The sequence below is a fragment of the Tenrec ecaudatus genome, unplaced genomic scaffold (assembly GCF_050624435.1).
Source record: "Tenrec ecaudatus isolate mTenEca1 unplaced genomic scaffold, mTenEca1.hap1 Scaffold_717, whole genome shotgun sequence".
NCBI classification, from domain to species: Eukaryota; Metazoa; Chordata; class Mammalia; order Afrosoricida; family Tenrecidae; genus Tenrec; species Tenrec ecaudatus.
The window spans coordinates 227,630-241,952 of NW_027459611.1; positions in this window are offsets into that span (position 1 = coordinate 227,630).

Consider the following 14,323-nt stretch of genomic DNA (forward strand, 5'->3'; position numbering starts at 1 on the left):
CTGAGTAACTCCCTGACAAATGCTGGGCTCTGAATTGTACATCGTTGACAGTATAGGTCTCCTATTTGGGGGCTGAAAGTTGAGCCATGGAAGTGAGGTCAGGTGTCAAATGGGAATTCCACTAGTGCCTATCATATCCTAAGGTTAGTCTTCTTATTTTGAGTTCTACATTTTCCCAAGTTGATCCAGGGCCTACTACTGTGAGTACTCTCAGAGCAATCTGCAGTGAGAACCCTATGCTATCTTGGTCTTCTGGACTCAGCGCTGTGGAGCCTGGGCTTCATGTGGTCAGTGAATCCCTTTCATCTTCTTTTGATGCTATCTGTGTAATTCTGTATTTTGAATTTCTCTTCAATTTTTTCAGCTAGTGAAATGCACATGCTTTTCATTTTTGCTGTCCTAATTCCAGGTCTTTGCACCTTTTCATATAATTCTTCATTCCATCTTTTTGAATTCCCCTTTGAAATTTTATGTTCAGCTTCTTTATTCAGCGTCTTTACTTCATCAATTATTTCTATATTTCTCTCTCTCTCTTTTTCGTACTTCATCATTTCTTTCATTGGCTTCAGCTACTCCACATTCAACGTGACATCCATTTTGTCTTTTCTTTAGTTTCTATCTTTTTAATTATCTTTGAATTTCTTTATTTATGATGTTCTTGATATTATTGCAGAACTTGTATCATCTCAGGTGATTTGTGTTCAATGTGTCAACTTTCTTCTTGAAGTATCCTCTAATTTAGATGAGATATACTCAAATTCATACTTTGACTCTTGGGGACTTGTTTTAATTTTATTTGAATTCGAGTTGAATTTGCCATTGATGGTTTGTTCCACAGTTGGTCTCCAGTCTCGTGACTGATGATATTGAACTTCTTTATACCGTAAATACTTGAGTATAAGCCGAGTTTTTTTCAGCACAATTTTTTGTGCTGAAAAAGCACCCCAGCTTTGGGGGGTAAAATTAGTTGCCTTGGGTTATACTCGAGTATATATAGTAGTTTATTTCAACAGATGTAGTTGATTTAATTCCTGTGTATTTCTATCCAATATACATGATCCATGTCTATGGTTACTGTTTACATCACTGAAAAATAAATGTTCAATCAATAAGCCATCCTCATTGGAATATTCTGTCATGAGATCTCCCATGTGGCTTCCATCCCCATGGCCATATTTTCTAACTAGTGATCCTCCTCCTTAGTTTCCAATTTTTGCATTCAAGTCATCAGTAATCTTGATTGCATGTTTCATCAATTTCAGACTGAAAAGGTTGGTAAAAATCCTCAATGGCTTTATTGTTAGCATTAGTGGTTGGTGTGTCAATTTGAATAATAACTTTATTAATTATTCATCCTTGTAGGTGTAATATATCCTACACCTAACAATGGTGAACATTGGAATCGATGTTGAAACATTCTCTTTTTTAACATGAAAGTCATCCATTCCTTTCAAATTTGTTACTCTGGTATGTAAACCATATTATTATGACATTCAAAATGGCCAATGCCAGTCTATTTCAGTTCAATAACACCTAGAGTGTTTGATCTTTATGTGTTCCATTTTTTCATGGCTTCCAATTTTTCTAGATCCATATTTCATGCATCCCATCTTCTTGTTAGTGGTTATTGCAGTACTGCTGTTTCTTCTCATTTTGAGTCATTGCCACATCAACAAATATAGGTCCTGAAAACTTTATATCACTAAGGTCAACTCTACTTTGAGGAGACAGCTCTTCCCCAATTATATTTTGAGTGTCTTCCAACTTGAGGGGTTCATCATCCTGCACTATATGAAAAAATATTCCACTGCTATCAATGTGCTCCACAAACACCACTATTTTTATCAGATGTAGATTGGCAGGTTATTCTTTCTAGTCTATTTAGCTTGTAAGCTTTTCTGAAAATATTCCACCACGGGTAACTATGCTTGTGTTTGAAATACCAGTGGTATATCTCACAAGTTATGATAGTGCAAGAACCTGACATGTCTGACAACTTGGCATGCTAGCCTAATTCCGAATGGCCAGCACATCTCTCTTCCTGCTTTCTCTAGTTTCTGTAGACCACTGTACCTGAGAATGCATGGCTTAGGAGGTTGTGGAGTTAATTCTTGCTTCCTGCAGTAACCCTTAACCAATGACCCATAGGAGTTGTTGGACAAATAGCCACACTCCCTCACATTCTGGGCAGAATAACTAGTGGATTTTCTACAGTGTCTCCAGTAGATTAACCTCCAGTTGCTCACAATTTTAAATTGTTTGATAATGTACTTTTCATTGGCTGCCTTCTTTCCCTTTTCTGTTTCCCATTTCCTTATTGATATCTCCCCCAAAAATGGCTTAATTAAAACCTTTGTCTCAGGATCTAATCCTATGGGGAACCAAAACTCAATCACACAAGACATTTGTCAAATCACGGACTTAGTGGTTATATCTATTATATGTGTAGGTCATGGAAGAGGAGAATTCATACCATCACTTTGAATAGTCATTCGGAGTGCCAACCGGGTCCCCAGCATAGATCCTGGACATCAAAACTCACTGTTTCCTGTATCATAACACTTCCTTTTAGACTTCTGTCATTCAAAAAACTCAACAAATAGTTTGCTGTCTCACTTCAAATTTTGTAGTGTGCAAATATGGCTATGTTTTCATTGTGTGTTTAGCACTGGACAAATCAGCTTTGACCAGGAAGGTGAAGTCATGTGGAGAAAAAAACCAAAAACACTAGCAGCTGTGTGTTGTGGAAGAAAACCCTGTGGATGAAGTGCAATTTTTAGGGAACAGAGACCAGCAAGAAAAACCAATAAGTGTCCACTGTTCTGATGTTAAGGAGAACCCTGGTGAGGCAGTAATTAAGCACTTAAGGGCTAATCAATCAGCAGTTCAAACCCCCCATCTTCCCCAAGGAAGAGTTACGATGTGGAAGTCTGACCCCCTTAAGATTTACATTTATTACCACTACCAACTGATCTGAGAGGGATAGCATTAGGGAATCCTGGATAGCATTCTTAACGAGCTCTAATGGCAGAGTGGACTCCTCATTGTGCTCCTAACCACAAAGTAAGTGGTTCTAACCTATCAGTTGGTCCATGTGAGAAATATGAGTTTGTCTGCTCTGGTAAAGATTTAAGCCTTGGAAAATGAAAGGGTGAAGTTCTATTCTATCTTGTAGGGTCTCTATGAGTCAGCTTCAACACAATGATAATGAATTTGCTTTGGAATTTTGGGATAGAATAGGAGAAATATGTGCAACAAAGTTTAAACTTATTTTAAAAGTTTAGGGGTATTGCTCAGAGAGAGATTCTTGGAACCTACAAGACTGTTGTCCTTAGGCACCTTCAGATCTGGAACTGAACTCACTCCCTTGGCTCAATCTTCAGCCAAACAATAGGTAGATCTATAAGGTAAAAAGTAACACTAATCAACTATTTGAATCAAAAGGATATAATTTATTCAAAGATAAAGTTCAGAAGGGTCAGGAAAGAAGGGGGAATGGAAACAGGAAATACAAGGAGGAAGTGCGATAAGTGATATTACGTTGAGCAGACTGCAGTCAATATCATGAAGCAAAATATGTGTGAACTGTCACATGGAAAACAGATGTATTCTGTAAACCTTCACCCATCTCACAATAAATAGATTTTTTTTCAGCCTTGGAAACCTATGAGGCAATACTATTCTGTCCTATAGGGTACCCATGAGTTGAAATCAACTCAGTGTCAATGGGATATTGATGCTGATGCTTTCTTCCGATTCTAAAAAATAGGGTTATTAGCAATTATTGTGGAAATAGCATGAATGAGACTATGTAAATGGGGTTGGTTACAGATAAATTCTTGTAAATGTTAAAGGATAAGTGATTCAGGATGGACTTACCCAAAAAGAGAAAATTATTGCAAGATTTTGTTCCAGGGATAAAATAAAAATAGGCTTCCTGTGGGTAAGACTTAAGCCTATAGATATGGAATTTAAGGAACTGGTATTCCATGATGGTCACCTTCCCGACACAATCACTCAAGACAAAAAGTGGGTCTATAAACAAATGAGGTGAAGAAAGCTTATGGAGCCTAGGTATCAAAAGATAAAGAGTCTAGGGTTTTAAAGACTAGAAGGTTCACAAGTGGCCATCTAACTCAGAAGCAATAAAGCGCCCATAAAAGAAGCACACCAGCCTGTGTGATCACAAGATGTAGAAGGGATCAGGTTTCAGGCATCAAAGAACAAAAAAATCATATCATTGTGAATGAAGGGGGGTACAGTTAGGAGATCTAAGATCTATCTGTAGGCAACGGGACAACCCCTTACAGAAGGGTCGCTGGGAGGAGATGAGCCAGTTAGGATGCAGTGTAGCAACGATGAAACATATAACTTTCCTCTCGTTCCTAAATGCTACCGCGCCCACTATCATGATCCCAATACTACCTTACAAACCTGGCTAGACCAGAGAATATACACTGGTCCATATAGGAACTGGAAACACAGGAAAACCAGGACAGATGACCCCTTCAGGACCAGTGCTGAGAGTAGCAATAACAGGAGGGTGGAGGAAAGGTGGGGTAGAAAGAGGGATCTGATTACAAGGATCTCCATAAAACCTCCTCCATGAGGGAGGGACAACAAAAAAGTGGGTGAAGGTAGATGTCGGACAGTGTAAGATAGGACAGAATAATAATTTATAAATTATCAAGGGTCCATGAGGGAGGGGGAGTGGGAAGGAAGGGAAATGAGCAGCTACTACAAAAGGCTCAAGTAGAAAGCAAATGTTTTGAGAATGATGATGGCAACAAATGTACACAGTGGATTTATGTATAGATTGTACTAAGAGTTGTAGGAACCCCCAATAAAATGATTCTTTTTAAAAACCTCAAAGAGCAAAACACACTATGGTCTATTGTACATCAATGATACTTAAATAAAATTACATAAAAGAGCGGAAAAAGAAATGGAATTTAAGGTAAAGAAAGTATTCCCTTTGAAGACCATATTGCAAATATATATTTAGGCAGGCAATTAGATAAAGACATTTTAAGTCTGGGCTTCTATACCTGCCATCTGTCTGTTATGAAAAGTATAATTAGCAACTAGAATCTCTCATACAAAATCAACTCAATATGGTCTTTCTGGTCTGACCTCCGTGGTGTTCTACTCTGCTTTGATGGAGCTCATCATATCATGACACTATAACAAGATTGAGGAGTTATTTGCATTCTTATGTGGAAGGTAAATCTGTTTGGCCATTCTGTTAGACTAGTTCATTTTCTTTCCTACCATCCCATCTGCCATTTTAATTCAAAACAAGGAGAAAGGCATGTATGTGCCTTTTGAGGAAGGAGAAGATTTTGGTGTGGAAGAAATTCTCTTCTAGACTGCAAGGTAAGTATTTACTCCCTCTAGCCCTGTTGGAGGAGGAGAAAAGGAAGAGAGACAAGGCAAAGAGAACAACCTAGTTAGCTTCATGCCTCCTTACTTTACCTGGGGATTGAGGGGAATATCAGTGACTATGGACCTGTTGTGCTCCCCATTTGGAAGCATGAAGAATAGAGGCTGCCAGGCAGAGCAGCCCTATGGGAAGTCACTGAAGACAAACATATAGAGAGTGCCATCAAGTCTACTGTGATCCATGGAGACCTTATATGAAATGGAATGGAGTGCTGTCTTATCTGGCACCATTGTCACACATTCCTGAATGTTGAAGTCCATTGTTGCAGCGATTAGGTCAATCTGCCTCAACAAGGATCTTCCCTGTCCCTCTATTTCATCAAATATGATGTCTTCCTCTAGCAATTGTCCACTGATAGTGTGTCCAAAACACATTAGTCAGTCAGTGTTCTCTTGTGATCCATAAGGTTTCTTTCAGTAATTTTTGGAAGTGGACGGTCAGGCCCCTCTTCCTTGTCTGTCTTAGACTAGAAGCTTCACTGAAACCTGTCCACCATGGGCAATCCTGATGGTATTTGAAATTCTGGGAACAGAGCTTCCAGCATCATAACAATACACAAAACATTATAGTACAACCAACTGACAGATGAGAGGAGGATATCTATATCTATATATCTCTATATCTCTATTTCTATATCTCTATATCTCTCTATCTCTCTATCTCTCTCTATCTCTCTCTCTATCTCTATCTCTCTCTATCTATCTCTATCTCTATCTATATTTATCTATCTATCTATATCTATCTATCTATCTATCTATCTATCTATCTATCTATCTATATATATATATATATATGGAGAGAGAGAGTAAAACTGGCAATGCAGTCTGATTAGGCAGTATACTGATGATCTGCTGCTAACAGAAAGTATCCCCACAAATAACATCTTAAAGTAATGATAACATCAATTTTGCTCACAAATCTGCAATCTGGGCAGAGCTCAGTGAGGACACTAGTTTTGGCTTCATCAAGCATTAGCTGGGGTAGCTCAAAGGACAGAGGCTGCAGCTCTCTTAAGACTCACTCCCTCACACAACTGATACTTCTATTGGTTGGAGCTCAAGAAGAACCCTATATGTGACATTTTCATTTGGCTTGGTCTTCCTTGCAATATCCTGACAGGGTCCAAATGGTGAACAACCCAATACGACCAGGTGGAAGTCACAGAGCAACACTTCTGCCATAGTCAAAGGCCTGCCAAGATGCAAGGAAAAGGGAAAGCAGGCTCTGTTTCTGGAAAAATGAACACAAACTCATCTTGTAACAAGAGAATGTGCGATGTGCAACATTAGGACAGTCATCTTTGAAGGACACAACCTGCCACGAGCCAAGATACAGAGACAGATTTCTAAGAAAGCGGAAGAGCAGGACTTAGACTTAAAGATAAAGCCACAGACTTCATAGGACAAGAACAATAGGGAGACAAGCAAAGGAAAGCTCTAGTATGCAAGCCTAACATGGCTAAAGATAGGGACAATGTCAGGACTGAACTGGAAGCAAGCAGACACCTGTGCAAGGCAGAACCCCTGAAGTTGTGAGTGCCTTCAAAGCTAAGTCAAAGTACCTTGGGGCGTAAGAAGGGAAGGAGCGGGAGAAGGAATTAATGGTTAGGTTTATAGAATTTGTAAGTCTGGGGACAGAGCATCAGGAATAGCTGGGTTCTGGCACTCAGTTGATACCATCAGAGTTTGAACCTTTTCCTTTCAGTGTTGTTTCCTTTTGAGTTTCACGCAGGCTTCCTGATGACAGCTGTAGTTTTATCTAGAAGCTCAGGAATTCTATTAGAGAGAGGCTCTTTTCCTTTCTAATCATTGGTGGTACTATCAGGTAAGCATTGCTGGGGCACCCCAAGACTGGGGCTACCTAAGCCTAAGGGCTGGGGCGCTTCAGGCCTGGGGCTCCCAAAGCCTAAGCGCTTTGGCGCCCCAGGTTTGGGGGTCCCTAAGCCTAAGGGCAGGGGCGTACCAGGCCTGGGGCTCCCAAAATCTAAGGGTTGGGCCCCCCAGGTCTGGGACACCCAAAGCCTAACGGCTGGGGCGCCCCAGGCTCGGGCTCCCGATGCCGAAGAGCTGGGGTGTCCCAGCCATGGGCTCCCTAAGCCTAAGGGCTGTGGCGTCCCAGGCCTGGAGCTCCCTAAGCCTAAGGGCTAGGACGCCCCAGACCTGGGGCTCCCTAAGCCGAAGGGCTGGGTCCCCACAGGCCTGGGGCTCCCTAAGCCTAAGGGCTGGGCGCCACAGGCCTGGGGCTCCCAAAAGCTATGGCCTGGGGCGCCCCAGCCTGGGGCTCCCAAATCCTAAGAGCTGTGGCGCCCCAGGCCTGGGGCTCCCAAAGTATAATTGCTGGAGCGCTCCAGGCCTGGGGTTCCCAAACCTAAGAGCTGGGGCGCCCCAGGCCTGGGGCTCCCAAAGCCTAATGGCTGGGGCGCCCCAGCCTGGGGCTCCCAAAGCCAAAGGGCTGGGGGCCACAGGCCAGGGGCTCCCTAACTCTAAGAGCTGGGGCGCCCCAGGCTGGGGCTCTCTAAGCCGAAGGGCTGGGGCGACCTAGTCCGGGGCTGCCCAAAGCCTAAGAGCTGAGGCGCCCCAGGCCTGGTGCTGCGTAAGCCTAAGGGCTGGCGCGCCCCAGGCCTGGGGCTCCCAAAGCCTAAGGGCTGGGGCATCGCAGGATTGGGCTCCCTAAGCCTAAGGTCTGGGGGGCCCCAGGCCTGGGGCTCCCCAATCCTAAGAGCGGGGAAGCCTAAGACCTGGGGCTCCCAAAGCCTAAGGGCTGGGGCGCCCCAGGCCTGGGACTCCCAAAGCCTAAGGGCTGGGGCACCCCAGGCCTGGGACTCCCAAAGCCTAAGGGCTGGGGCGCCCTAGTCCTGTCGCGCCCTATGCCGAAGGGCTGGGGCGTCGCAGGCCATGGGCTCCCCAAGCCTAAGGGCTGGTGCGCCGCAGGCCTGGGGCTCCCTAAGCCTAAGGGCTGGGACGCCCCAGGCCTGGGGCACCATAAGTCGAAGGGCTGGGGCGCCCCAGGCCTGGGGCACCCTAAGCCAAAGGGCTGGGGCGCCCTAGGCCTGGGGCGCCCAATTCCTAAGGGATGTAGCGCCCCAGGCCTGGGGCTCCGTAAGCCTAAAGGCTGGGGCGTCCCAGTCCTGGGGCTCCCAAAGCCTAAGGGCTGGGGCGTCGCAGACCTTGGGCTCCCAAAGCCTAAGGGCTGGGGCGCAACTGGCCTGGGGCTCCCAAATCCTAAGGGTGGGGGCGCCCCAGGCTTGGGACTCCCAAAGCCTAAGTGCTGGGGCGCCCCAGGCCTGGGGCTCCCAAAACCTAAGGGCTGGGGTGCCCCAGTCCTGGGGCGCCCCAGGCCTGGGGCTACCTAAGACAAAGGGCTGTGGCGCCCCAGGCCAGAGGCTCCCTAAGCCTAGGGGCTGGGGCGCCCCAGCCTGGGGCTCCTTATGCCTAAGGGCGGGGCTACCCCAGGCCTGGGGCTCCCAAACATAAGGGCTGGGGTGCCCCAGGGTTGGAGCTCCCAAATCCTACAGGCTGCAGCGCCCCAAGCCTGGGCCTCCTTAAGCCTAAGTGCTGTAGCGCCCCAACCTGGGGCTCCCTAAGCCTAGGGATGGGGCGCCCAAGACCTGGGGCTCCCTAAGCCTAAGGGCTGGGGTGCCACAGGCCTGGGGCTCCCAAAGCCTAAGGGCTGGGGCTTCACAGGCCTGAGGCTCCCTAAGCCAATAGGCTGGGGCGCCCCAGGTCTGGAGCTCCCAAAGCCTAAGGGCTGGGGCGCCCCAGGCCTGGGGCTCCCTAAGCCTAAGGGCAGGTCGCCCCAGGCCAGGGGCTCCCAAAGCCTAAAGGCTGGGGCGCCCCGGCTGGGGCTCCCAAAACCTAAGGGTTGCGGCGCCCCAGGCCAGGGGCTCCCTAAAACTAAGGGCTGGTGCGCCCCAGGCCTGGGGCTCCCTAAGCCAAAGGGCTGGGGCGCCCTAGGACTGGGGCGCCCAAAGCCTAAGGGCTGTGGCGCCCCAGGCCTGGGGCTCCGTAAGCCTAAGGGTTGGGGCGCCCCAGGCCTGGGGCTCCCAAAGCCTAAGGGCAGGGGCGTCGCAGGCCTTGGGCTCCCTAAGCCTAAGGGCTGGGGCGCAACTGGCCTGGGACTCCCTAAAACTAAGGGCTGGGGCGCCCCAAGCCTGGGGCTCCCTAAGCCAAAGGGCTGGGGCGCCCTAGGCCTGGGGCGCCCAATTCCTAAGGGATGTGGTGCCCCAGGCCTGGGGCTCCGTAAGCCTAAAGGCTGGGGCGTCCGAGGCCTGGGGCTCCCAAAGCCTAAGGGCTGGGGCGTCGCAGGCCTTGGGCTCCCAAAGCCTAAGGGCTGGGGCGCAACTGGCCTGGGGCTCCCAAATCCTAAGGGCGGGGGCGCCCCGGGCCTGGGATTCCCAAAGCCTAAGGGCTGGGGCGCTCCAGGCCTGGGGCTCCAAAAGCCTAAGGGCTGGGGTGCCCCAGTCCTGGGGCTCCCTAAGACAAAGGGCTGTGGCGCCCCAGGCCAGAGGCTCCCTAAGCCTAAGGGCTAGGGCGCCCCATGCCAGGGGCTCCATCAACCTAAGAGCTGGGGCGCCCCAGGCTGGGGCTCTCTAAGCCGAAGGGCTGGGGCGACCTAGTCCGGGGCTGCCCAAAGCCAAAGAGCTGAGGCGCCCCAGGCCTGGTGCTGCGTAAACCTAAGGGCTGGCGCGACCCAGGCCTGGGGCTCCCAAAGCCTAAGGGCTGGGGCATCGCAGGATTGGGCTCCCTAACCTTAAGGGCTGGGGCGCCCCAGGCCTGGGACTCCCAAAGCCTAAGGGCTGGGGTGCCCCAGGCCTGTGGGTCCCAAAGCCTAAGGGCTGGGGCGCCCTAGTCCTGTCGCGCCCTAAGCCGAAGGGCTGGGGCGTCGCCGGCGATGGGCTCCCTAAGCCTAAGGGATGGGGCGTCGGAAGCCTGGGGTTCCCTAAGCCTAAGGGCTGTGGCGCCGCAGGCCTGGGGCTCCGTAAGAGAAAGGGCTGGGGCGCCCCAGGCCTGGGGCTCCCAAAGCCTAAGGGCTGGGGCGTCGCAGGCCTTGGGCTCCCTAAGCCTAAGGGCTGGGGCGCAACTGGGCTGGGGCTCCAAATCCTAAGGGAGGTGGCGCCCCAGGCCTGGGACTCCCAAAACCGAAGGGCAGGAGTACCCCAGGCCTGGGGCTCCCAAAGCCTAAGGGCTGGGGCGCCCTAGGCCTGTCGCGCCCTAAGACGAAGGGCTGGGGCGTCCCAGGCCATGGACTCCCTAAACCTAAGGGCTGGGTGCCCCCAGGCCTGGGGCTCCCAAAGCCTAAGGGCTGGGGCGCCCCAGGCCTGGGGCACCCAAAGCCTAAGGGCTGGGGCGCCAAAGGCCTGGGCCTCCCAAAACCTAAGGGTTGGGGTGCCCCAGTCCTGGGGCTCCCTAAGACAAAGGGTTGTAGCGCCCCAGGCCAGAGGCTCCCTAAGCCTAAGGGCTGGGGCGCCCCAGGCCTGGGGCTCCCTATGCTTAAGGGCGGAGCCGCCCCAGGCCTGGGACTCCCAAAGCCTAAGGGCTGGGGCGCCCTAGTCCTGTCGCGCCCTAAGCCGAAGGGCTGGGGCGTCGCAGGCCATGGGCTCCCTAAGCCTGAGGGCTGGGGCGCCGCAGGCCTGGGGCTCCCTAAGCCTAAGGGCTGGGACGCCCCAGGCCTGGGGCACCCTAAGTCGAAGGGCTGGGTGCCCCCAGGCCTGGGGCTCCCTATGTCGAAGGGCTGGGTGCCCCCAGGCCTGAGGCTCCCTAAGCCTAAGGGCTGGGGCGCCCCAGGCGTGGGGCTCCCAAAGCCTAAGCGCTTGGGCGCCTCAGGCAGGGGCTCCCAAAGCCTAAAGGCTGGGGCGCCCTGGCAGGGGCTGCCAAAGCCTAAGGGCTGCGGCGCCCCAGGCCAGGGCTCCCTAAAACTAAGGGCTGGGGTGCCCCAGGCCTGGGGCTCCCTAAGCCAAAGGGCTGGGGCGCCCTAGGCCTAGAGCGCCCAATTCCTAAGGGATGTGGCGCCCCAGGCCTGGGGCTCCGTAAGCCTAAAGGCTGGGGCGTCCCAGGCCTGGGGCTCCCAAAGACTAAGGGCTGGGGCGTCGCAGGCCTTGGGCTCCCACAGCCTAAGGGCTGGGGCGCAAGTGGCCTGGGGCTCCCAAATCCTAAGAGCGGGGGCGCCCCTGGCCTGGGACTCCCAAAGCCTAAGGGCTGGGGCCCCCCAGGCCTGGGGCTCCCAAAGCCTATGGGCTGGGGCGCAACTGGCCTGGGGCTCCCTAAAACTAAGGGCTGGGGCGCCCCAGACCTGGGGCTCCCTAAGCCAAAGGGCTGGGGCGCCCTAGGCCTGGGGCGCCCAATTCCTAAGGGATGTGGCGCCCCAGGCCTGGGGCTCCGTAAGCCTAAAAGCTGGTGCGTCCCAGGACTGGGGCTCCCAAAGCCTAAGGGCTGGGGCGTCGCAGGGCTTGGGCTCCCAAAGCCTAAGGGCTGGGGCGCAACTGCCCTGGGGCTTCCAAATCCTAAGGGCGGGGGCGCCCCAGGCCTGGGACTCCCAAAGCCTAAGGGCTGGGGCGCCCCAGGCCTGGGGCTCCCAAAGCCTAAGGGCTGGGGCATCGCAGGCCTTGGGCTCCCTAAGCCTAAGGGCTGGGGCGCAACTGGGCTGGGGCTCCCAAATCCTAAGGGCGGTGGCGCCCCAGGCCTGGGACTCCCAAAACCTAATGGCAGGAGTGCCCCAGGCCTGGGGCTCCCAAAGCCTAAGGGCTGGGGCGCCCTAGGCCTGTCGCGCCCTAAGCCGAAGGGCTGGGGCGTCCCAGGCCATGGACTCCCTAAGCCTAAGGGCTGGGTGCCCCCAGGCCTGGGGCTCCCAAAGCCTAAGGGCTGGGGCGCCCCAGGCCAGGGGCACCCAAAGCATAAGGGCTGGGGCGCCCCAGGCCTGGGGCTCCCAAAGCCTAAGGGCTGGGGTGCCCCAGTCCTGGGGCTCCCTAAGACAAAGGGTTGTAGCGCCCCAGCCCAGAGGCTCCCTAAGCCTAAGGGCTGGGGCGCCCCAGGCCTGGGGCTCCCTATGCCTAAGGGCGGCGCCGCCCCAGGCCTGGGGCTCCCAAAGCATAAGGGCTGGGGTGCCCCAGGGTTGGAGCTCCCTAATCCTAAGGGCTGCGGCGCCCGAAGCCTGGGCCTCCTTAAGCCTAAGTGCTGTAGCGCCCCAACCTGTGGCTCCCTAAGGCTAGGGATGGGGCGCCCAAGACCTGGGGCTCCCGAAGTCTAAGGGCTGGGGCGCCACAGGCCTGGGGCTCCCAAAGCTTAAGGGCTGGGGCTTCCCAGGCCTGGGGCTCCCTAAGCCTAAAGGCTGGGACGCCGCAGACCAGGGCCTCCCCAAGCCTATGTGCTGAGCACCCCAAGACTGGGGCTCCCTAAAACTAAGGGCTGGGGCGCCCCATGCCTGGCTCTCCCAAAGCCTAAGAGCTGGGGTGCCCCAGGGCTGGGGCTACCTAAGCCTAAGGGCTGGGGCGCCCCAGGCCTAGGACTCCCAAAGACTACGTGCTGGGGCGCCGCAGGCTTGTGCTCCCAAACCTAAGGGCTGGGGCATCCCAGGCTTGGCCTCCCAAAGCCTAAGGACTGGGGCATCCCTGGCTTGGGCTCCCAAGGCCTAAGGGCTGCGGCGCCTAGGCCTGGGGCTCCCAAAATCTAAGGGCTTGGGCGCCCAGGCCTGGGGCTCCCTAAGCCTAAGGGCTGGGGCGCCCCAGGCTTGGGCTCCCAAAGCTTAAGGGCTGGGGCGCCCCAGGCCTGGGGCTCCCTAAGCCTAAGGGCTGGGGCGTACCAGGCCTGGGGCTCCCAAAACCTAAGGGATGGGGCGCCCCAAGTCTGGGACCCTCAAAGCCTAAGGGCTGGGGTGCCCCAGGCCTGGGGCTCCCTAACACGAAGGGCTGGGACGCCATAGGCCTGTCGGGCCCAAAGCCGAATGGCTGGGGCGTCCCAGGCCATGGGCTCCCTAAGCCTAAGGGCTGTGGCGCCCCAGGCCTGGGGCTCCCAAAGCCTAAGACCTGGGGCGCCCCAAGCCTGGGGCTCTCAAAGCATAAGGGCTGGGCACCACAGGCCTGGAGCTCCCAAAACCTATGGCCTGGGGCGTCCCAGCCTGGCACTCCCAAATCCTAAGGGCTTTGGTGCCACAGGCTGGGGCTCCCAAATCCTAAGGGCTGGAGCGCCCCAGGCCTGGGGTTCCGAAAGCCTAAGGGCTGGGCGCCACAGGCCAGGGGCACCCTAAACATAAGAGCTGGGGCTCCCCAGGCCTGGGGCTCCCAAATCCTAAGGGCTGTGGCGCCCCAGGACAGAGGCTCCCTAACCCTAAGGGCTGGGGCGCCCAAGGCGTGGAGCTCCCTAAGCCTAAGCGCTGGGGTGCCCCAGGGTTGGAGCTCCCAAATCCTAAGGGCTGCGGCGCCCCAAGCCTGGGCTTCCTTAGGCCTAAAGGCTGTAGCGCCCCAAGCTGGGGATCCCTAAGCCTACGCCTGGGGCGCCCCAGCCCAGAGGCTCCCTAAGCCTAAGGGCTGGGGCGCCACAGGCCTGGGGCTCCCAAAGTCTAAGGGCTGGTTTTTCCCAGTCCTGGGGCTCCCTACGCCAAAAGGCTGGGGTGCCCCAGGTCTGGAGCTCCCAAAGCCCATGGCTGGGGTGCCCCTGGCCTGGGGATCCCTAAGCCTAAAGCTGGGGCGCCCAGGGCTGGGGCTCCCTAAGCCTAAGGGTTGGGCCGCCCCAGGCCTGGGGCTCCCTAAGCCTAAGGGCAGGGCGCCCCAGGCCTGGGCCTACCAAAGCCTAAGGGCTGGGGCGCCCCAAGACTGGGGCTCCCAAAGCCTAAGTGCTGGGGAGCCCCATGCCTGGGGCTCCAAAAGCCTAAGGGCTGGGGCGCCCCAGG